This window comes from Balearica regulorum, chromosome W (assembly GCF_011004875.1).
Source record: "Balearica regulorum gibbericeps isolate bBalReg1 chromosome W, bBalReg1.pri, whole genome shotgun sequence".
Taxonomy (NCBI): Eukaryota; Metazoa; Chordata; class Aves; order Gruiformes; family Gruidae; genus Balearica; species Balearica regulorum.
The window spans coordinates 2,591,154-2,615,099 of NC_046219.1; the positions used below are offsets into that span (position 1 = coordinate 2,591,154).

At 41.9% G+C, this 23,946-nt stretch overlaps 2 long non-coding RNA genes across 2 annotated transcripts in view; both read left to right on the forward strand.

The window, feature by feature from the left end:
• LOC142599265 (uncharacterized) overlaps nt 1–23,946 on the forward strand; it is a 451,049-nt gene that overhangs the window by 117,108 nt on the left and 309,995 nt on the right. The gene's annotated exons all lie outside the window — the stretch shown is intronic.
• LOC142599227 (uncharacterized) lies at nt 19,631–23,479 on the forward strand. The gene is made up of 2 exons (XR_012832849.1): nt 19,631–20,363; nt 22,542–23,479. It is a non-coding gene; the product is annotated as an uncharacterized LOC142599227 (long non-coding RNA).

A 23,946-nucleotide genomic window follows, 5' to 3' on the forward strand; every position in this document is an offset into this window, starting at 1 on the left:
ATGAGCCTTCTTGTGAAGGGCATAGTGTGTTCAACTGTGTTGTATTCACTGTTGGTTTTGGAGGAAGAAGCTCGCTCTCTTTAAAATACAAGGTCTTTCCTCAGACTTTCCCAGCTGAGCTGTGGTCCTTCCAAGCTGCAGTTGTGCTCAGCCCAACATGCCTGGGACATGCAGGGGTTGTTCTGGTTATTCCCTTCCACATCGGAGATGGTTGGCCAAAGAGCTTCCAAAACTGTCCAACCTCTGTTACTGCCTGCTGCACTCCAAAGTGTTGGGTGTTCACAGGGTCTGTCAGCCATCCCATCCCATGGAAGCACAACCAGCTTTGGGGGCATACCTTGGCTGTTATGCAACTACATTATAGTAATTGGTAATGTGATATCCAAAATAATAATTCCTTGTGCTTAGAATCTTGGTTTAAATCTCTTTGAGGACATTCAGCCATGCTGATTTATAGCTGACCAATGTTGTACAGGAGGCTGAACATTTGTGCTCATTGTCACAGTAGGTCCATGTCTTCCTCTGAACAGCGAGCAGAAGTCTTAGAAGTTCATGATTTTGCCTCTATAAAATATATGTATAAAATAAATTAAAAAAAGACATTCACAGTAAATATTGAACAGAGTCCTTCATCCTTCCACTCTTCCTACTCCTGCCAAAATCCTGGGGGAGAGGGAGGTTTAAGAACATAGATGATGTACTTAAAATGTATTTTTAGAAAAAGGGGACTTAAAATGCACTAAAATCAATGTGCTGCCTAACTAAAATAAAACTTTGGGTAAGCAATTAGGAAAGTGAATGAAACAAATCTCATCTGCAGTATTTCTGAGAGAGTTTATTAAGTAATGTATGCAAATAATCTGGATAGCTGAGAAATATATACATTCTTAATTTAACAGATGCATACAGGAAATTTTTATATGCTTATTAAAGCAAATGAAATTTATTTAATAAGTTATTCCAGGAATAGGAATAAGAAATATGACTAAATTTGGAATGTGTAAGACAAAATCCTAAAAGATGTCAATGAAGAAATGAAAAAATACATTGAATGTTTAAAACAAAGGTAGTAGCATTTAAACATTATTGATTTTGGTAGATTTAGGACCCAAACTCACCACACCAAAATCTATTTGTCATCGCAGCATGGTGCATCCAAATACTACTTACCTGAATAACATTATTTGACTTCATTGAGGCTCTTTGATATGACATTAGAACACAAGTTTCCAGTGTTAGTGTTAGGCCTTTGCAGGTCCGATTTTAATGGATGTGAGTAAATGCTTAAAAAATGATGAGTTAGTAATAAACTATTGTTATGTTATATAATACAAAATTACAAATATATTATTAACATAGAGTGACAGCTCTCTGCTTAGAATGAACAAAAATCAAACCTGAAGTGTGTGAGCTTACTTCTACCTCTGCAATCCCTTTACTTTGAATTGCACTATATTTACATTCCAAAGGGTATTGTCCTGGTTCTGGCAAGGATAGAGTTAATTTCCCAAGGAGCCAGGACAGGTGAGCCAAGCTGGCCGGGGGCTATTCCATACCATGTGACGTCATGCTCACCATAAAAGGGGGCTAGTCGGGCAGGGGTGGGTTCGGCGTGTCGGTGTGGTTCCGGGACGGGTCGAGCGTCCGGTCGGTTGGTCGTCGGATTGGTAAAATCGTTCTCTGTTATCACCATTGTTACTATCTGTTATCAGCACTGTTGTTGATTGTTTTCCCTCTCCCTTGCTGTCCCAGTAAACTGCCCTTATCCCAACCCTCGAGGCTTTGCCGTTGTTTTTCCGTTCTCCTCCACATCCTGCCGGGGGAGGGGTGAGTGAGCGGCGCGTGGCGCTTAGCTACCGGCTGGGGCTAAACCACGTCAGGTATCTTGTGTTTTTCTTTCATTGTTGTATTGTGCCATGGTGTTTGGAGGGGTGAGGAGTACATAATGAAAGGGCATCAATATAGAACCATCTGTTTTAACATCTTTAGATTTTTTTTACCTTGGAAAGTTTTTTTTCTTTCTAATTTTTAATGAGCAACTTGGTTTTGGTGGATAGAAGTCTGGTGACCTGTAATATGACAGTTAAAATAAATATGAAAATATTTAATGTGTTAGCTAGAAATAATTTCTCCTTTGTGGTATGGAAAATGTCTGACACCTAATGTTGGTCTTCTAGAAATAAATGCAGTGATAAGCAAGCCTCATAACTTGGTATGTTTTACCTATTTGACAATACATTCATGATTGCATTAAGAGAGATTAATTAATCTGTGTTTTGTAATTAAAAAATAGATCACTATTCTGAAGAAAAATATGCCAGGAACAAAAAAAGATATGTTCTGAGTAAACTGGAAGTCAGAATTCCCAGTTAAAATGTACTTGTGCTAACTATTGGAAAGTCTTTAGGGTACTATCATGGGTACTGCAACATATGACATTGACATGTACCTATTAAGAAATGTATAGATGAAGTATATCTTCAATAGAACTGTGTGTTACAGGAAGTAGCATCTACCATAGTATGCACACTGGTTACCTAATGCAAGAAACAAAATCAAAAGAGTGAATGAATCCCAAGGTATCCAAGAAATCATTTTCCTTCCTCTCAAGTAAAGCAATTAATTCACAGAAAATAAGGTCTCTGCTATGAAATTGAAGAATGTATGCTTTGTATATAAAGACAAAAGAAGCACACAGGAGTAAATATTGATTGAACTAATCATCAGATGAATAGAAATGAGATTTAACAGTGTACCAGTATAATAGATTATGTTAACTAGCCCTTTCATAGCCCATATGCAGCCCTTTCAAACTGTGACCTAATCTATTCAGCTTCTAATGAGGGAAAACACAGGTGTTATAACAGCATTAATGGTAAATCAGGCTAAATTTAATAGTTGTGTAAAAAGCTGCTTATAGTTACATAGGATAAAGTAAAAAGTCTAAAAAAATAATTAAAGGAAATGTTAAAAAACAAAAAACCCAAAAATCCACCCCAAAAAACTCAAGCATCAATACAGAATCATGAGATAGCATTAATGTGTTACTATTTATGCATTGTTTTACATTTTTAAGATATCCTAAATCACGTATTGTCGAGCTTAATAATAAACCTGTTGAATAAACTTCAACCAAAGCGTAAGTTTTAAAGAACCCTATACATTTGAATTTAAAAGTAGTTTCTCTAAAGGTGAATTTTAAGAGCTTTGAGCATTTAGCAAAGTTGAGGTTTTCCATTATGACTTTCATAAACAAACTATAGATGTCAAAAGGTTCTTTGTACTTCGTGTTTATGAAATTCAGTGTTGTTGTTCCTTCCAATTCTGTGTACAGTCTAGGTAGTCCATAGTACTGCTTTGAGAATAAGACATTGCACAGTGTCATTGAGGGTAACAAACAGAAGATGCGTTTTAGATTGTGCCATTTTCCTGTTTGTTTCTACTATTTCTTTCATAAACATATGGAAAATTACTTTATGCATGGGATTTTAATTCAATATGGTGTCCTGGTTTCGGCTGGGATAGAGTTAATTTTCTTTCTAGTAGCTAGTGGTTTGGATTTAGTATGAGAATAATGTTGATAACACACTGATGTTTCAGTTGTTGACAAGCAGTCAAGGACTTTTCAGCTTCTCATACTGGCCTGCCAATGAGAAGGCAGGGGGTGCCCAAGAAGCTGGAAGGGGACACAGCCAGGACAGCTGACTGAAACTGGCCAAAGGGATTTTTGATACCATATGATGTCATGCTCCATATATAACTGGGAGGTGGGCCGGGAGGCAGTGGTCTTGAGAACTAGCTGAATATTGACTTCAGGTGGTGAGAAATTGTGCTGTTCTGTTCATCACTTGTTTTGTATATTATTATTATTGTCTTCTTTTTCTGTCCTATTAAACTGTATTATCTCAACCCACAAGTTTTACTTTTTTCTTTTCGATGGAACGAATGGCTGTGTGGTTGTTTTAGCTGTCTGCCGGGTTAAACCACGACAGTCCTTTTTGCGCCCAACGTGGGGCATGAAGGGTTGAGATAATGACCAGAGCATGTTAAAACAAATTCATTGTAAGCATTCATTATATTAGTTTAATAGTTACTGGTCACAATGTTGTATTACTTGTTCGCATGGTTGTGTAAAGTAATTCCTTACTTGCATTATGTATTCCCTATGGTGCTGTTTATCTTCTCTGGGAGCTGGATGAGGATTTTCCTTTTGCTGCACTGTATACTACTTGCTTATGATAAGATCTCATTATTGGCCATGAGAATGATTTGGTCTGTGTCTTCAGCATTGCTGTCACTTCTGTACCTCGGGCGCTATCTCCTGGGAATTATTAATAATCACACTCTCTACCTTTTTTCTCTGGAGAACTAATCTATTGGGGAGACAGGGGGGAATACTGTCACCTTCACCTTGCCTTTCTCCTTCAGGCTAGTGACAACAGCTCTTGAGAATTTTGAATATCCTTGGGATGTTCAGACCAGCATGTTCCTATTGCTGTGTCTCCTGAATGTGTTTTAGGACTTGTTTAGGGTTAAACAACTATTTAAGAATACCACCCAGTGATGTGCCCTGAGGCTGGATAGTCATGGGTGGCATGGCATGTGGGAGAATATGGGCAGGTATCTAGAGAACCTCTCACCTCCAATAGTCTGGAACTTCACTCCTGAACAACTACAGGACCCTAATGAAGTGGTAGAATATTGTTGTGGTCTAACTCCAGCAAGTAACTAAGCACCATGCAGCCGCTTGCTCACCACTCCTCCCCCCAAGGGGATGGGGAGGAGAATGGAAAAACATTTGTGGGTTGAGATAAAGACAGTTTAATAGGGAAATAAAGGAAGACAATAACAATAATAATAACAATAGCAATAATAACAATAATACAAGTGATGCACAAATGCAGTTGCTCACCACATGTGAAAGGAAAAAAACCCAATCTGATACCCAGCCTGTTTCCGAGCAGCAGAACCTGCTTCCCAATTAGGCTTACTTCAGCTTCCAATACAGTTTACTGTTGAGATTCCCCTGTCACTCCAGAAAAACAGATGGGTTTTGCCCCTTTATAATTTGATGGCATTAAGGTGCACTGGATTCTACTGGAGCCTTATACTCCTGAGTGTCTGATGTGCCAGGCCATCAAATCCACAAAGTCCAGTAATGCCAATTGTCCTGTTCCTCCACCTGGCTAGAGGTAGAGCCCCTCTAGTCCTGGTCATAGCATTTGTTACCAATCAATGAATTTGTGTGGCACATGTGGGTTCAAATCTCATCCTTGTTACTCACTTCTTTTAAATACGAATCAGAAGCTCCTTCCATAAAATCAGAAGTAAGATCAGTCCTCCTACTCTGTTGGGGGAACTGCCCACTGGAGCAGCAATTTTCCTGGAAGAACCCCCATATGAGACTGTTTTTCCTTGGAATTCATGTACCCATGCCTCTAGGGTCGAGGTAAGTTTTCCATCTCATCTCCTCACATCCTCTTTGTGGTAATGCAGGTAAAACCACAGGGTGCCTCGTGGTGTGTGTCCTCTGTATCCTCTCTCTTGACCAGCAGAACGCTTACTCCTAACAGCTGAGATACTGGTCCATATAAGAAGGTGTCCTGGTTTCAGCTGAGAGGGTTAATTTTCTTCATAGTAGCTAGTATGGGGATATGTTTTGGATTTGTGCTGGAAACAGCGTTTATAATATAGAGATGTTTTTGTTAGAGACATGTTGTTGTTGTTGAGCAGTGCTTACACAGAGCCAAGGCCTTTTCTGCTTCTCGCACTGCCCTGCCAGCGGGATGGCTGGGGGTGCACAAGAAGTTGGGAGGGGACACAGACAGGACAGGTGACCCCAACTGACCAAAGGGATATTCCATACCATTTGACGTCATGCTCACTTTATAAGAGGCTTGGGGAAGAGGAGGGACTGGGGGGCAGCGGCGTTCAGAGTGATGGCGTTTGTCTTCCCAAGTAACCATTACATGTGATGGAGCCCTGCTTTCCTGGAGATGGCTGAACCCCTGCCTGCCCATGGGAAGTGGTGAATGAATTCCTTGCTTTGCTTGTGCGCGCGGCTTTTGCTTTACCTATTAAACTGTCTTTATCTCAACCCACGAGTTTTCTCACTTTCACTCTTCCAATTGTCTCCCCCATACCGATGCGGGGGGAGTGAGCGAGTGGCTGGGTGGTGCTCAGCTGCCGGCTGGGGTAAAACCATGACAAATATTCTCACCGATTCAAACAATTTGTGAACCAAGGACTTCTCTGTTCTAGTGTATTTAATAAACTCTCCTGGGTTTTCTCTTCAGTGAACTTTTTCCATCTCCCCTTGAATACATTTGATTTTTTAGCATCCAAAGGCTTCTAAAACACTAATGCCTTCACGGAATAAAACCATGACAGAAGGGAAATTGACATTCCTCTTTGAGTTGCCAGACATCCTGAGACAGTTTCTCAAACAGGTTTTCAGATTTTTTGGACAATCTTTCCACAGCTGAGACAGAGGCCGGTAGGGAGGAAGAAAGATTTTCTTTGTATTGCCTGAGTTGGCCAGGCACTTCATTCCCTGTTTGTGCATTTTCATCTTTCCAGGCCAGTACTGCCAATGAGTTGGTGTACTGTCATCGTTTTACCCCAGATGGCAGCTGAAGAAGTTTTTGAGAAAAGGAAGAAAACAGACCAAATTCTTCTGAAAGTTGGTTTTGCCCTAAAACAAAGTAAGGTCAAGGGACATGCACAGGAGATCCAATTTTTGGGAATAAAATGGCAAGACAGGCATCAGATCCAAATGGATGTGATCAACAAAATAGCTGCTATGTCTCCACCAATTAGCAAAAGGGAAACACAAACTTTCGTAGGTGGTGTGGATTTTTGGCAAATGCATATTCCCAATTACAGTCCTATTGTAAGCCTATGCTATCAGGTGACCCCGAAGAAGAATGATTTCAAAAGGGGCTCTGAGCAATGACAAGCTTTTGAAGAAATCAAACAGGAAATAGTTCATGCAGTAGCTCTTGGGCTAGTCCGGGCAGGACCAGATATTAAAAATGTGTTTTACATTGCAGCTGGGGAGAATGGCCCTACCTGGAGTCTCTGGCAGACTCATGGTTGACCTCTGGGGTTTTGGATGGACCCCTGGGCTGGATGTTCAAAAGGTGGGTCCCCTCTACACACCATGCAACTGATGCTACGTGGAGCAAGTGGGTTGCACTGATCACACAGCAGGCTCCAATAGGTAAACCCCAATCGCCCAGGAATTCTGGAAGTGATCATGGACTGGCCAGAAAGCAAAGATTTTGGAGTATTGCCAGAGGAGGAGGTGACACGTGCTGAAGAACCCCCACTACATAACAAACCATCAGAAAATGAGAAGCAATATGCCTTGTTCACTGGAGTCCTGTCACACTGTGTGAAAGCATTGGAGGTGGAAGGCTGCTGTATGGAATCCTACATGACAAGTCGCAGAAGCTGCTGAAGGACAAGGTGAATTGAGTCTGTGGAAGTGAAAACCATCCAGCTAGCTTTAGATATTGCTGAAAGAGAAAAGTGGCCAACGCTGTACCTCTCTACTGACTCATGGATGGTGGCCAATGCCCTGTGGGGGTGGTTACAGCAATGGAAGCAGAGCAATATGCAATGAAGAGGTAAACCCATCTGGGCTGCCCCACTGTAGCAAGATATTGCTGCCCAGCTACAAAACCTAATTGTAAAAGTACATCATGTAGATGCCCACGTACCCAAGAGTCAGGCCACTGCTGAGGAATATCAGAACAACCAGCAGGTAGATCAGGCTGCTAAGATTGAAGTGGCTCAGGTGGATCTGGACTGGCAGCGTAAGGGTGAATTATTTATACCTCAATGGGCCCATGACACCTCAGGCCATCAAGGAAGGGATGGAACATATAGATGGGCCCGTGATCGAGGTGTGGACTTGACCATGGCCACTATCTCACAGGTTATCCATGAATGTGAAACGTGCGCTGCAATCAAGCAAGCCAAGCAGGTAAATCCTCTCTGGTATGGAGGATGATGGCTGGAATATAAATATGGGGAGGCCTGGCAGATTCATTATATCACATTCCCACAAACCTGCCAAGTCAAGTGCTATATACTTATAATGGTTGAAGCCATCACCGGATGGCTGGAAACATATCCCGTGCCCCATACCACTGCCTGGAATACTATCCTGGGCCTTGAAAAACAAGACCTGTTGGCAACATGGCACCCCAGAAAGAACTGTGTTAGACAATGGGACTTATTTCCAAAACAACTTCATAGACACCTGGTCCAAACAGCATGGCATTGAGTGGGTGTATCACATCCCCTACCATGCACCAGCCTCTGGGAAAATTGAATGATACAATGGACTGTTAAAGACTACACTGAGAGCAATGGGTGGTGGGACCCTCAAACATTGGAATACACATACTGTACAAGGAGATAAAGTTCCTGTAGTGCACATAAAGAAAATGTAAGGGAAGGCAGTCTGGGTTACTCCTGCATCGGACAAACACATTAATGGGATTGCTTTTGCTCAAGTATCTGGGTGCACTTGGTGGGTAATGTGGAAGGATGGGGCAGTCCAATGTGTATCTCAAGGGGATTTGATTTTGGGGGAGAATAGCCAATGATTTGAATTGTGTGATCTTAATTGCTACATAATACTGCATGTCATCACTACTATGATTGCTATATGCCATTACAATGGTATTACAGTAAGAATCACCCATACTAATGACGAATGAACTTTGATGAAACCAAACGAGGTGCAGAGGTGATGGAACCAGAACTTGCTTTAGCAACGAGCGCCCAGCAATTTCCTCGTGACTGACATCTTCAGCCATCAGACTCTGAGCATGGATTGTGCCAGATATATCAGCTACAAGCTCTGGATGGAGCAGGCAATAATAAAAATTATGGACTAAATGAACTCAAAGGACATTTTAGAGGGATGGCCCATAGACTAAGGGAATGATATCTGTGTGTACATATCAAAAGACAGGAAAAGATATGGTGATTAAATGGAATGTATTGGGAAGTATAGAACCTGGGCATTGATGTAAATGGTATGGAATCAAAAGAAACATGACCAGCAGGTTGAGGGAGGTGATCCTCCCCCTCTACCCTGCTCTCATGAGACCCCACCTGGAGTACAACATTCAGCTCTGGGGCCCCCAACATAAGAAGGGCACGGACCTGTTGGAGCGAGTCCAGAGGAGGGCCACGAAGCTGATCAGAGGGCTGGAGCACCTCTCCTCTGAGGACAGGCTGCGAGAGTTGGGATTGTTCAGCCTGGAGAAGAGAAGGCTCTGGGGAGACCTAATTGTGGCCTTCAAGTTTCTGAAGGGAGCCTACAGGAAAGATGGAGAGGGACAAGGGCATATAGTGTGATAGGAGAAGGGGTAATGGCCTTAAGCTGAAGGGGAGTAGATTTAGATTAGATACTAGGATGAAATTCTTCTCTATGAGAGTGATGAGGCACTGGAACAGGTTGCTCAGAGAGGTTGTGGATGCCCCCATCCCTGGAAGTGTTCAAGGCCAGGTTGGATGAGGCTTTGGGCAACCTGGTCTAGTGGAGGGTGTCCCTGCCTGCAGCATGGGGGTTGGAACTGGATGATCTTTGAGGTCCCTTCCAACCCTAACCATTCTATGATTCTATGAATAAGGCGTAGATACTGCCCTGCTTTCAGCTGGGATAGAGTTAATTTTCTTTCTAGTAGCTAGTATAGTGCTGTGTTTTGGATTTAGGATGAGAATAATGTTGATAACACACTGATGGTTTTAGTTGTTGCCAAGCAGTCAAGGACTTTTCAGCTTCTCATACTGGCCTGCCAACAAGAAGGCAGAGGGAGCCCAAGAAGCTGGAAGGGGACACAGCCAGGACAGCTGACTCAAACCAGCCAAAGGGATAGTCCATACCATACGACATCATGCTCAGCATATATAGGGGGCTTGCCAGAGAGGAGCGTTGGCTTCTGGACAGATTGTCTGGTCCATAAGCAAATTGCATTGTGTATCACCCGTTGTGTATATTATGTTATAAATACTGCTGTTGCTATTTTCCTCTTCCTTTGTTGTCCCGGTAAACTGTCCTTACCTCAACCCATGAGTTTTACCTTTTTCTTTCCAATTCTCCTCCTCATCCCACCACACGGGGAAGAGTAAGCGAGCAGCCGTGTGGTGTTTAGCTGCCAGTTGGGGCTAAACCACGACGCCCTGTTGTAGAAGGCCACCAGATTTGTCAGGCATGATTTGCCCTTAGGGAAGCTGTGTTGGCTGTCACCAATCACCTCCTTGTTTTCCATGTGCCTGAGCATAGTTTCCAGGAGGGTCTGCTCCATGATCTTGCCAAGCACGGAGGTGAGACTGACTGGCCTGTAGTTCCCTGGGTCTTCCTTTTTACCCTTCTTAAAAATGGGGGTTATGTTTCCCCTTTTCCAGTTGGTGGGAACTTCACCAGACTGCCAGGACTTCTCAAATATGTCTGGCCACTTCATCCGCCAGTTCCCTCAGGACCCGTGGATGCATCTCATCAGGTCCCATGGACTTGTGCACCTTCAGGTTCCTTAGGTTGTATTGAACTTGATCTTCTCCTACAGTGGGCGGTTCTTCATTCTCCCAGTCCCTGCCTTTGCCTTCTGTGACCTGGGCAGTGTGGCTACAGCACTTGCCAGTGAAGACTGAGGCAAAGAAGTCCTTGGGTACTTCAGCCTTCTCCATATCCTGGGTAACCAGGTCTCCTGTTTCCTTCTGGAGAGGACCCAGATTTTCTCTAGTCTTCCTTTTATCACTGACATACCTATAGAAGGTTTTCTTGTTTCCCTTGATGTCCTTGGCTAGATTTAATTCTATCAGGGCTTTAGCTTTCCTAACCTGTCTGCTTGGACAGTTTCTCTGTATTCCTCCCAGGCTACCTGCCCTTGCTTCCACTCTCTGCAGGCTTCCTTTTTGTGTTTGACTTTGCCCAGGAGCTCTTTGTTCATACATGCAGGCCTCTTGGTGTTTTTGCTTGACTACTTCTTGGTTGGGATGCATCGCTGCTGAGCTTGGAGGAGGTAATCCTTGAATACTAACCAGCTTGCTTGGGCCCTTCTTCCCTCCAGGGCTTTATCCCATGGTACTCTACCAAGCAGATCCCTGAAGAGATCTGAAGAGGCCAGTTGACCTGAAGATACCATAATTGGCCTGAACACTGTAATGGTTTTGCCCCAGCCAACAACTCAGCACCACGCAGCTGCTTGCTTTCTTCCCCCCGGCGAGATGGGGGAGAGAATCAGAAGAGTGAAAGTGAGAAAACTCATGGGTTGAGATAAAGACAGTTTAATAGGTAAAGCGAAAGCCATGCGTGCAAGCAAAGCAAAGCAAGGAATTCATTCACCACTTCCCATGGGCAGGCAGGGGTTCAGCCATCTCCAGGAAAGCAAGGCTCTGTCACGCGTAATAGTTACTTGGGAAGACAAACGCCGTCACTCCGAACATGCCTATGGCTAAAACATCCCTGTGTTATCAACATTGGTTTCAGCATAAATCCAAAATGTAGCCTTATAATAGCTATTAAGAAAGAAGAAGAAAATTAACTTTATCGCAGTTAAAGAAATAAGAAAATTAACTTTATCGCAGCTGAAACCAGGGCAAGAGACCAGTTATACAGTAAGGCCTATCTGGCACGAGTCACCTCCTCGGCCGATGCTCTGAAATCTCCACCTTCTGGCCAGTCCATGTTCTGTTCCAGGATTCCTGGGCAGTTGAGGTTCTTCATTTGGGCCCATTGCATCATCAACGCTACCCAGTTATTCCACATAATGTTGGATGTATATATAGAGGGAACCCTCCCTTTGAACATCTAATAGAGCACAGACAATCATGCCGTCAAGAGAAGCTGTGCTTCTGTACCAACTGTGCCTGAAGCAGCTCAAACCCCTTCATATGCTGTTTATATTTCTTTTTCATTTGAGCCTCGGATCCTCTATACCCCTGTCTCCAAAATCCTAGAGGTTGACCTTTCGTCTCTACAGGTGCTTTCTGCCAGAGTCTCCAGGTGAGGCCATGATCCTCAGCTGCGGTGTAGAGCACATTTCTCACATTCGATCCTGTCCAGACTGGCCCAAGGGCTACCACATGAATTGTTTCACATTTGATCTGTTCAAAGGTTTGTCACTGCTCAGGTCCCCAGTCGAAACTGTTCTTCCTTTGGGTCACTTGATAGAGAGGGCTCACATGCTGACTGTAACCCAGAACAGGCATTCTCCAGAAACTCACAATGCCTAGGAAATCTTGCAGGTTTTTCTGTTAGTTGATGGGGACATCAGTTATCTTACTGATCACATCCATAGGCATGTGACAGTGTCCATCCTGATATTTTATTTCCAAGAACTAAATTTCCTGACAAATCAGCTCATGGATGGGAACCAGGGAGTTTGAGTTGGTGCGATATTGCTGTCAGTATACCATCATGGTAGCCACAGCATCTGCTGTTCTTCAACACAGAGCAACCCCACAAGAGAAGGATCCTCTGAGAGGCCAGGCAAGCTAGACAGCTGTTTAATCTCTGTATCCATGGAAGCTACACCAAAGGCCCACTGGTACCCTTTTGGGTTCTTGAAGTAACCTCTCCTGAGGTAGTCTATGCCAGGAATACATGGAGCCTCTGGGATGGTCACAGTAGGATGCTTTTGCCACTTATTCCCCTTTCGACTCACCTCAGCCTCCAACAAAGGCAACTGTTGGGATCCCTCTGTTACTCCAGAAATCCAGATGGGTTCCCTGTACCTGTACCCTGATGGTATTAGGGTACACTGTGCACCGGTGTTCACCAGAGCCTTATATTCCTGTGGTTCCAATTTGCCAGGCTACTGAATCCATACAGTCAAGTCAACCTGGTCATCCCTTTCCTCTACCTGGCTGGAGTCATGGCTCCCCTATTCGTGATTGGAATAGCAATCCAGAAGTCCCTTCATCAAGGTCAGGAGGAGGAGAGGCATCCTCAGCCCTTCTACTGAGTCATGAGAATTGCTCGACAACAACTGGAGCAGTCACATTCCTAAATGGACCCTTTTAACCACTGTCCTTTCCCATAATTCATGTACGTGGGTGTATTGGGTTTGCGTGGCAGGGTTTTGGTAATGAGGGGGCTACAGAGGTGGCTTCTGTGAGAAGCTGCTAGAAGCTTCCCCTGTGTCTGATAGAGCCAATGCCAGCTGGCTCCAAGACAAAACCTCCCACTGGCCAAGGCTGAGCCAATCAGAGATGGTGGTAGCGCCTCTGTGATAACATATTTAAGAAGCGGGGGGGGGAAACAAACACCAAAAAACAGCAGGAATTGCAGCCAGAGAGAGGAGTGAGAATATGTGAGAGAAACAACTCTGCAGACACCAAGGTCAGTGAAGAAGGAGGGGGAGGAGGTGCTCCAGGCACCTGAGCAGAGATCCCCCTGCAGCCCGTGGTGAAGACCATGGTGAAACAGGCTGTCCCCCTGCAGCCCATGGAGGAAGGATGAGGGGGTGTAGAGATTCCACCTGCAGCCCGTGGAGGAGCCCATGCCGGAGCAGGTGGAGGCACCTGAAGGAGGCTGTGACCCCATGGGAAGCCCATGCTGGAGCAAGCTCCTGGCAGGACCTGTGGACCCGTGGAGAGAGGAGCCCATGCTGGAGCAGGTTTGCTGGCAGGACTTGTGACCCCGTGGGGGACCCATGCTGGAGCAGTCTGTTCCTCAAGGACTGCACCCCGTGGAAGAGACTCACATTGGAGCAGTTCGCGGAGGACTGTTTCCCGTGAGAGGCACCTCACTCTGGAGCAGGGGAAGAGCGTGAGGAGTCCTCCCCCTGAGGAGGAAGGAGCGGCAGAGACAACATGTGATGAACTGACCGCAACCCCCATTCCCCTGTGCTGCTTAGGGGTAGGAGGTAGAGAATTTGGGAGTAAAGTTTAGCCCAGGAAGAAGGGAGGGGTGTGGGAAGGTGTTTTAAGATTTGGTTTTATTTCTCATTATCCTTCTCTGATTTAATTGGTAAGAAATTAAACTAATTTCTCTGAGTCTGTTTTGCCCATGATGGTAATTAGTGAATGATCTCCCTGTCCTTATCTCGACCCACAAGACTTTAGTTATATTTTTCTCTCCCTTGTCCAGCTGAGGAAGGGAGTGATAGAGTAGCTTTGGTGGGCACCTGGCATCCAGCAAGGGTCAACCCACCTCAATGGGCTTCTAGGTTTGAGGTAGGTACACTGTCCCACTTCCTGATGTCCTCCCTATGGCTGCACAGATAGAACCACAGGGTGGCACATGGTGTGCACCTGTGTTTCCCTTTCCCTTGAGTAGGGAAAGGTTGACTCTGTGAGATGCCTGACAGCTGAGATGCTGACCCATAGGGTTGAGAAGGAAGAGACATTTTCTTCAAATCACTGGAGCTGGCAGGATGTTCTCTTCACAGTTGGTATCTTGAGGTCAGGCCAGTCCATCATTGCCAGGATGTTGAGATATGTCACCAGTGTGTTCCATGCAAACCTCTGCCACTGGATGTCATCCATATCTTTGAGGACCTGGCCATTGTCCAGATCACTGTAGACCACCTTGACCACTGCTAATTCCCCCAGATACTGGACACCTTCCTCAGTGGTGGTCCACTTGCCACGGTACTTTACAAGATCTTCCTCGAGGGGATACCTTGCCTTCATGCTTGATAGGAGTCACCTCTAGAGGCTGTGGATTGTTGCCCCTCTTCCCATCCCTTTGTTGATTCCCTGGTCCCTAGCGAGGGATCCCAGCTGCTGGGCTTCCTTACCCTCTAATTCCTGACTTGACCCGAGTATACCAGCTTGGGAGCAACCAGGCAGCAATCTGCTTGCCTGGATGGTGGTGGTAATCTTTCCACATATCTTGCAGCTCGTTCGGGGATAGAGACCGGATAGTTTCCACCTTTTTTATGACTTCTCTCTCTTCCCCCTCTTGTTCTTATGGTTGTCCTGCTGCAGAACAGGCTGCCTCTTTGAGTCTTCCTCCTGCTCCCCCTCATCCCTTACTAACCCAGTTGACCTCTGCTTCCATTGTTTCTTCTTGACTGATAGTAGGTCTCTGGTTTAGCCACAGTGTCTATTTGTATGTCCTCAGAGCCAGAGACCATCTTGTCCCCTTGAGGGTGCTAAACAGAGGCTCAGTAGGTATAGACCAGGCCTTGTTACCACTCAAACGGCAATAAAAACTTTCCAAACAGCAATGCAGTTTAGAAAGCCAACATTGGTTTATTCAGCGCTGGGTGCATGGGGGATCTCTCCTCCTAACATGCCCACTTAGCCTACAAACATACACATATTTATATTCTCAAAACACACAAAGTTACAATTACATCACTTTTAGTTACATAGTTACTTCATTATGATTGGTGTAAAACTTTCTCACTTTGCTTTCAAAGCTATAGACTTAAAGAAATTCAGAGAGCATGCCCAGTGAGGGGTGGTCGTACCTTGGAGGCGGTTAGCTTTTAGAATGGAGGTGTGTTTTGGTATTATAATTAGATTATAATGAACAAAGTTCACTCGTAGGACATGATTTTGACAGAAAATGAAATATTACTTGGCTCATGTACCAACTACATAATTTATCAGCTCCATGGTACCACCAAGCTCTCAGGTTCTCATTCTTAAAATGTTTTTATTAGTTACCTGTTAGGTTGGGGCTGTACAGGGGCCATAGCAGCAAGACTGCTTACTAACACCGCGATCATTCAACCATTACCTTACTATTGCTAATAATCTCATCGCCTTGATCCCATCACCCTGGTTACAGAGACTATACACAACCTATCCCATCGCCATAGTTAAAAAAAGTTAAACACATCAGTTACACTTTTGTGGTGCTTGAATTTGAATTACTTTTCACTCCTGAAGTGTATGGTCCCTCCAGATAAGATTGACATTTACCAGATTAATATAAGCAGTAGACTTCAGCTTCTAATGCTATGCATGGCCTGTGTTGGTTATTACCAGCCTCTTTCCTTAAAGAAAGAAAATAGAACAAATATTTTAAAGTCATCTGTTTACAAATGCTGATGAGTATTTCCTCTGTTAGGAGAAAGCATTAGATGATACATTGTGGTTATTACACAGTAAGTATGTATTTTGTGACTCTCTATTGTTTACCTTTTAAAAAAGTAAGAATTATATTATTTACAGAATAAAACATAGATCTCCCTACTAGAAGTGAATGTTCTTTAATTTCACAGTATGAGGACAGAGCATCTGCAAAGCCATAGCATAAATAAAATTGCACTAAATTAAGAGTTTATTGAAGCACTTTACATGGCTCTGTGTGCATGCATGTGTGTGTATATGCACACATATATGCACATGGTAACACTCTCTCTCTTGCTCATTATCTCTAGGGATTCTTTTGGAGGAGTCAGAAGAACAATGCCTCTTACGCCTGCCCAAGGAAGAGAAACTGTTTAATTGACAGAACCAACAGAAATTGTTGTCAACACTGCCAACTGCAGAAGTATCTTGCCCTAGGAATGTCTAGAGATGGTAATGAGTCAGATTCCTGCTTCACATCTAAACATTTTGAAACTCTTCTTCAGTGCTGACTTCTTAAATTTCTTGCAAATTTCTGTGACAGATTTTTGCAGGGCTATGACAGTAAATAGACAGTTTAAAAATAAATGTACGTATTGGTAGCATTAGGTTTTTGTTTGTTTTATTTAGGGCACTTGACTGAACATATTGACACATTTCTTTCATCCATTTACTGCCGCCTACTTGGTTTTGGGTCTATGGGAGAAACGTTTCATAGTTAAGCACTGAAAATGGAAACTATGCCATTTGAAACTTCACATGGAAGCTTCACAGTGTATATGAAGGCAAGATCCTTTGGTCGTTGAAGAGCTCTGGTCCACCTTCCAAGCTGTGCTGTGATTAGCCATGTTGGCAGCCTGAGAATGTGCCAACACCAGAGCTGTTTGCAGGTCATTCTGGAGGTGCAATGGAAAGTTTGAGCAAAGCTATCCACATCATACCTGCCTCAATCACCACTGCTAATGTAAGGGGTTTCCAGATCACAACAATGTTTTGCATTGTCAGAACGAAACAGAAGAAAATGGCCTACTTTTAAAGGCAGGTTATATTAATTTGGATTTCCTGGCAGCAGCATTCTGTCTAAAAAGTATACTTAAAATATTTCATTTGAAATTAACATTCATTGATGTATAAATCATGGAAAGAGCTATTGTCACCGAAATTCGGGTATGAAAGAAAACTCCTTAACACCAATTTAGCATTAAGAAGCAGGCATTTCCTTTATTGCAGCCTTGGGTGTCAGGAGGATAGTTCCTCTAATCAGGCACACCTAATGCTGGTTCTCTTGTCATACACAAATGTTACAAAGATTACAAAGTGGTGCACTCCCCGTTACAATAAGTGGTTCATATTTCTTTGCCTAGTATGCAAACTAGAACACATGCTCAGTTCCTTTCTCCGCCTTTACCTTTTGAGTAGGTGGTATAATTTGGGTAGGGGGCTTATGGGTCGGTGGTCGTGGGGACCCTGGCCCAAATTACCTTTCCCCTAGTTTCTCAGTATTTCAGTGTTGGTAATTGTTTGCTATATGCCTCAGGAAGATAAGGATGTGGCTGGAGGCAATTAATGTCCTCCCTTTCTGAAAAGTATGTACATAAGGACCTTGAAGTGTCTTGTAGCTGCTGCTTTTTATCATGATGTGTAGCAGGTGCTCATTCTAAGAATCGTTAGCCTTCTACCTAAAGTAATAATGAATAGTTTCTTATCACATATAATACAAGTAGGCCTTCATTACAGGCCTTTTTTCTTGGCTACATTTTCTTATTATGTATAATATAAGCAGGCCTTCGTTACAGGGCTTTCTTTTTGGCTACATTGGTGTGCCCCGGCAGCACAAGGTAACCTGCTTGTATACTACTCCCTCGCATAAAACTGCAATGAGAAGTAAACAGTGCCACAGACAAAAGGCCTTCTTTTCAAAGGGTGTAATAAAGTCCATGTACATTAGTTTACACCACTAAATTTTCCCCAAACTTTTTGTTTTAATAGATGCAATTAGAAATACCTTAGACTTCAAAAAAGAAAAAAAAAAAACAAACCCCCCACACACCAAAAAACCCCCAATCGTTCCTTCATCCTTTGTACCATTGTTGTGGGTTAACCCAGCAGGCAGTTAAAACAACTGCACAGCGGTTTGCTCACTCCCCCCCTGCAGTGGGATGGGGGAAGAGAATCAAAAAAAAGTAAAACTCGTGGGTTGAGATAAAAACAGTTTAATAGGACAGAAAAGGAAGATGATAATAATAATAATAACAATAATAATAATGAAAGAATATACAAAACAAGCGATACACAGCACAATTGCTCACCACCCATTGATCGATGCCCAGCTAGTTCCTGAGCCATGGCATTCCCCAGCCAACTCCCCCCAGCTTATATACTGAGCATGACATCATACAGTATAGAATATCCCTTTGGCCAGTTTGGGTCAGCTGTCCTGGCTGTGTCCCCTCCCAGCTTCTTGAGCGCCTCCTGCGGAAGGCTCATGCCTCCTTGCTGGCAGGGCCTGGGAAGCTGAAAAGTCCTTGACTTAACTATAAACACTGCTTAGCAACAACTAAACATTAGTGTGTTATCAACATTATTTTCATACTAAATTCAAAACACAGCACTATACCAACTACTAGGAAGAAAATTAACTCTATCCCAGCCAAAACCATGACAACCATATTTTTTCTCTACTGGGCAATCACAGCCTGTTTTCCTCTGCTTTTATATTCAGCAGCTGGTGCTGACGAGTCCAGATGTACAAGTGTAACACAGAAGCTTTGGAATGATATATAATTAAAGCATTATTTTATTGACTAAGTAGATTGGAATAGTATACATACTGCACTGATGCAATCATATGAAGATTTCAAACAGAAAACACTGTTTTCCAATAGAATAAAATTGGCTTGTGGTCTTTTGTATCCTGAGAGACTATCCTTCCTGACCTTATAAGCCACATCATAAGAAAATCTTCACACAGCCAAGAGCCTCAAAACACCACATGCCTTAGACTGCTGCAAAAGGGGGGAACTTCAAGAGCAGTTCACAGGACTAGTGATGACAGTAGCTCCCAACACTGCAGTGTAAGAAAGACGAGAATGAATATGTAGCTGGGTGCCAGGATGACCTGACAATGTCAACCTCAGCAGCCACTTCTGTTTTTCTTTCTGTAGGCAGAAATGCAGAATTTTCAGCAACTACCATACCGCCAGAGGCTGATTACCCTCATACAACAGGTTAAGCATAGGAGTGACCTTTGAGATGCTTAAAAGCCACATGAGATGAAAGGTCAAGTCTGCCATGCTCACTGTAATCAGTCAGATCCGTTGTCGTGGTTTAGCCCCGGCTGGCAACTAAGCATCACACAGCCACTCGCTCACCTCCCCCCCCCCCCAACAGGATGGGGGAGAGAATCAGAAGAGTGAAAGTGAGAGAACTCATGGGTTGAGATAAAAACAGTTTAATAGGACAAACACAAAAAGGATAATAATAATAATATATACAAGTGATGAACAGCACAATTTCTTACAACCTGAAGTCGATGCTACGCACAACCCCCAGCTACCCAGCTAGCCCATACATGCAAGCAAAACAAGGCAAGGAATTCATTCACCACTTCCCATGGGCAGGCAGGTGTTCAGCCATCTCCAGGAAAACAGGGCTCCATCACACATAACAGTTACTTGGGAACACAAACGCCATCACCCTGAAGTCAATGCTGCGCAAGACCCCCGGCTGCCGCACCAGGCCCCCAACTAAAAATGGGACATGATGTCGTATGGTATGGAATATCCCTTTGGTCAGTTTGGGTCAGCAGTCCTGGCTGTGTCCCCTCCCAGCTTGGATGTCCCCTGCCTTCTCGTTGGCAGGGCAGTATGAGAAGCTGAAAAGTCCTTGACTGCTTGGCAACAATTAAAACATCAGTGTGTTATCAACATTATTCTCATCCTAAATCCAAAACACAGCACTACACCAGCTGTCAGAAAGAAAATTAACTCTATCCTTGCCAAAACCAGGACACACATTCCTAAAATTTCCCAGAATACTGTGTGAAAAATCACTGATGAATATAAAGTCACTTGTGCATTGAAAAGTGCTCTTAAAATCTACCACTGCTGGAAAACAGTACATCACTTTCTTTTTTTACTAAATGTTTTTAACTATCTTTTTAATCTCTTTAATCAGTTTTGACTTTTCCAAACAGTCTTAAAAAATATTTTTGTATCCTGTTTTTAGCATCACCCATTTACAAGCAAATGTTACCGTCTTCAAATGTTAGTGGAGAATGGAAACAGAAGATTTGATTCAAACTTTTATAACTGGTGAGGAATATTTACATAATTACAACACTAAGACATATTTTACACCACATTTAATATATTTGTATAATTTTTCAACTATTTAGTACTTGATCATGGAAACATAGCTGAAACATAAAAGAAATGTAAGAGACTAAAATATGGCAAAGCCTGAGAAAATAACTCATGGATGTTGCAGCTTATGGAGAGAGAAAAAGTCTGATGTTCTGTTATCTAGAGAATTTAGTATCAGGAACGGGTAACAAGAAGCAGCAAAAAAGCTGAGCTATTATTGTGACACTAACTTAAGCGGTTGGGGAAATATTGCATGAATATTAGTGTTCTATATTCTCTTTTTAACATGCTCTATTTTAAGCAAAGAATTTAATTTAATTAAGAAGTAGTAACAAGGTCTGATATTGCAATGCATTCCATGCATAAGAGCATAAGAACCACCATAACAGGTTAGATGATTAATTACAGACAAGTATCCTGTTTGAAGTAGCGGCCAGTAGATGGTGTTTCGGAAGGAGTGTAAAAAACAGGACATGGGCAGAGCAATCCTACTCCAATCCAGGACTTAAGCTACAATTTGTTTCTAGACCATCGTGTTTAAAAAATAATAGTGAAATTATGCTGTGTGCACTCATATGGCTGTGTTTTTTAAGCCAGTGTGCTTTTTTCTTTCTTATGGAAGTCTTATGGAAACCATTTCCTTTATTTACTTCTCAGATGAAAAAAAAAAGATTCCTTCTGTACTTCATCCATGTGCATCTCATTGCAAGATTAGGACCTAAAATTAGAAGCAAATTTGCATAAGATTAAATACACAATGGAGACAAATAACCAAAGGCTGTTTGATTTGTAGTTAAAAGTGGTTTTTTAAGATGTAATTTACCATTGGATACTTTTCAATAATGTTATATTTGGGATAAAAATATTAATTTAGATGCAAATACCAAATTCAATATAAGAAATAATCAATGACAAGGTTTTATGACAAATTCAGGTGCAGACAGCACATTTCAGTCCTGTTTCAGCTATACTCAAAGATTATATTCTATTGTATTGGGCAGATATAACTTGTCAGTCAAGTTGTACACATGACTAAAGAAGATCTTTTATGATTATGTCTATGGTTTGGTAATTTAGCCAGCCTTGATAGTCTTGAACCTGATGAGAACCAGTAGAGGCTGCTGTGAGGTTAGAAGAATCTCCTTTAGTTTTCCAATTAGAGTTTAAAAAAATGTACCAAAGAACACACTTGACTTTTGAGGAAGAAAGGATTCCTTGTTTCTTTTTGTAATTAGTTGTTTTCAAACCCTTTGTATATTTATTAAATGAAGGAGGGGAAAAAAAAAGGTAGGCCTATACTGTAGTCACTGCAGTATCACATAGAAATATGCAAGCTAGTCTGAAATTTAAATTAATTTAATTTAGAAATTGCAACCAATAATTGAATAGGAAAAACATTAAAAGTGTATTAGCACTTGCAATTAAAAACTTAAAGTAACAACTTTATTCCTGACAGGTTGTGGACGCTAATCCTCTCCTCTCCCACCCCAGTCTTCTTGCTCTGAACGCATTCCTTTCCCACTCAGATCCATACATGTTTTTTTCTGCCCCAGTCCTACCTGGCCTGAGACAGGGCCCCATAAGCTCATTAACATCAGCACCTTAAATCAGCTAATTTGGACAACTGTAGCAGTCAAGCATTGCTTCAGACGTCATTGCAAAATACAGAATCTGCCAGAGAAACTCAGTATGCATATGAACACGCGCTGAGTTCTGGGGTGTAACACCTCAACACCTACCAGGCAGAATGCTTCATGGCTGAACTAGTTGAAGTAATAGCAACTGTCTAGTAGAAATGCCAGAAGAATTAAATTTATTATTCTGGTTCTGTCTTCTCACATGACTCATCTTCTGTAAACTTTCATGCTTTCATTTTTGCAAGCTTCCTACTTACCGAAGAATCTTCAGTCTTTCTATCATATTCTATTCTCCCACCACTGTGACCCTAGAAATCCCAAGGGATTTGTTCCTTATATAGCAAGAGTCTTATCCTATTCGGTTAAGCTCTAGGTTTCAAGAATCCTTTCTTTTTTGTTGCCAGTCTATAAATCAGTCAGCACATTTTCATTATTTTGAATGTTTATATTATGAATATAATTTCTTTTTGTTTATGGTTCATTGCCTTAGATTCCTGAATGCAAGATGCAAGTATCTTTTATACTGCCGATACTCATGTTGAAAAACCTTAAAGTTATTAGAGGACAGACACTTTAGCATTATATTACTTGAAGAATGCTAACAACTTTAAATGAAGTTACATGTGTGGAAGGGAAATAAAAATGTAAGTGTTCCTCATGATCACTCCTTCAAATTGCTAAAGTAAAAGGCAAGTCACTGCAAAAATTCAATATCAAAAAATCTCTTGGATATACTGAAGTGAGAGATACAAATAAGTTAATAGATTCCCTAATAATTTCAGGCTTTTGACCAACAATGAGATTCCTTGATCCCCAACAAGGGCATATCAATTCTTTCCTGTTGAGTTAGATTTCCTGCAATTCCTTGATGAATTAGGCATGAATTAATATTTCTAAACTATTGCATAACTTGGTAAAAAATTAGTTAACTGTTTTACTCATTCTTTGCCTTTCTACCATGTCTTCTAATTGCTATTACTATTAAGAAATACAGTAAAAAGGTTTAAATAACTACACAAAAGTTTTAAATAACTACATAAAGTGTGTATAAAAGCATTGGAGCTTTTGTGCCAGTTACAGAACACAATTACTACTATTATTATCATGTATGAAAATTAATCTGATTCTTCTATTACATATCTAGAGAATAATATCATAAAACCCAGGCATGTTGAAGCAATAAAACCAAGAACATGTGAATACAGAGCAAACATCTGAAGTTTTTCTGTTCACTTTTGCCATAGATATTCTACTGGACTTGAGCAAAACTCTCTCTGCCTCAGTATCTCTATCTATAAATGGCAACATTGATACTTTCCTTGAGGGATGTTAGAAAGAGTAATTCTTAATATTTATAAAATATTTTCAAATTGTATAAAAGCTAAACAAATGTAAATAACATGCAGAATAAACATTTTATTTGTATCATTGGTCATTAAAGTAATTTTTAAAACAGATTTTCATGATTACTTGATATTATTCAATTTTTTATGTCTTTTCCTCCCATGCCCATTTTGTACTTCATATTTTTAATTTCAATGTCTGTTGCTATGACAACACCACAATCTGAATATCATTTCCATCAGACCCTTTTCAACTCTATGCTGTGCTATTTAAAACTACATATTTTGTGATTAAGGTGCCTGGAGATTTCCTCAGAATAACCTGACAGGGTTTTCCCTATCAGAAGCTATGGCACAGATATGCATTCCTAAATCTTAGTAGCTGCTGTTGCTTTTCTATCCTTGTATACATTACTTTGAATAACTACCTCTCTAGGGCATGGTGACTAAATAGAAGATGGTGTGGTTAGCAGTGGGAAACATGTTTGTCATTCCTTCCATATATATATGTATGTATGTATACACATATGCAAGCACACATGTATGTGAACA